Genomic DNA, 543 nt, shown 5'->3' with positions numbered 1-543 from the left:
ATATATATATATATATATATATATATATATATATATATATATATATAAACATTTGATTTTAAAACTTTGAATTCCAGATTCATTCCCTTCCTCCCTTGTCACCCACCCTTACTGGGAAGATAAGCAGTTCAGTACAGGTTGTACATATGTAGTTAATGCAAAACATTAACATAGTAGATATATTGTAAAAGACTGACTATAGTTCCCTCCCTCCTATCCCACCACCCACTTGTTCTATTCTCTGCTTTGATCCCATCCCTTTTCAAAAGTGAGTGCTTCCAACTTCCTTCCCCTGCCCCAGCCTGCCCTCCCTTCCATCATCCCCTCTTTCATCCCCTTCCCCCCTACTCTCCTGTAGAGTGAGATACCCTATTTAGTGTGTATGTCATTCCCTCCCCAAGCTAAATTCAATGAGAATGAGGTTGACCTATTCCCTTTTGCCTTCCTACTCTTCCCCTCCATTGTAACCATTTTCCCTTGCCTCTTCTATATGAGATAGTTTACCCCATTCTGTCTCTCTCCATCTCTCATTATATTCCTCTC

The sequence above is a fragment of the Petaurus breviceps genome, unplaced genomic scaffold, assembly GCF_028583685.1.
Source record: "Petaurus breviceps papuanus isolate PSGF00001 unplaced genomic scaffold, PetGlider_PUasm1.0 171, whole genome shotgun sequence".
Taxonomy (NCBI): domain Eukaryota; kingdom Metazoa; phylum Chordata; class Mammalia; order Diprotodontia; family Petauridae; genus Petaurus; species Petaurus breviceps.
The sequence above is the reverse complement of the archived record's forward strand: the minus strand, read 5'-3'. Positions refer to the sequence as shown.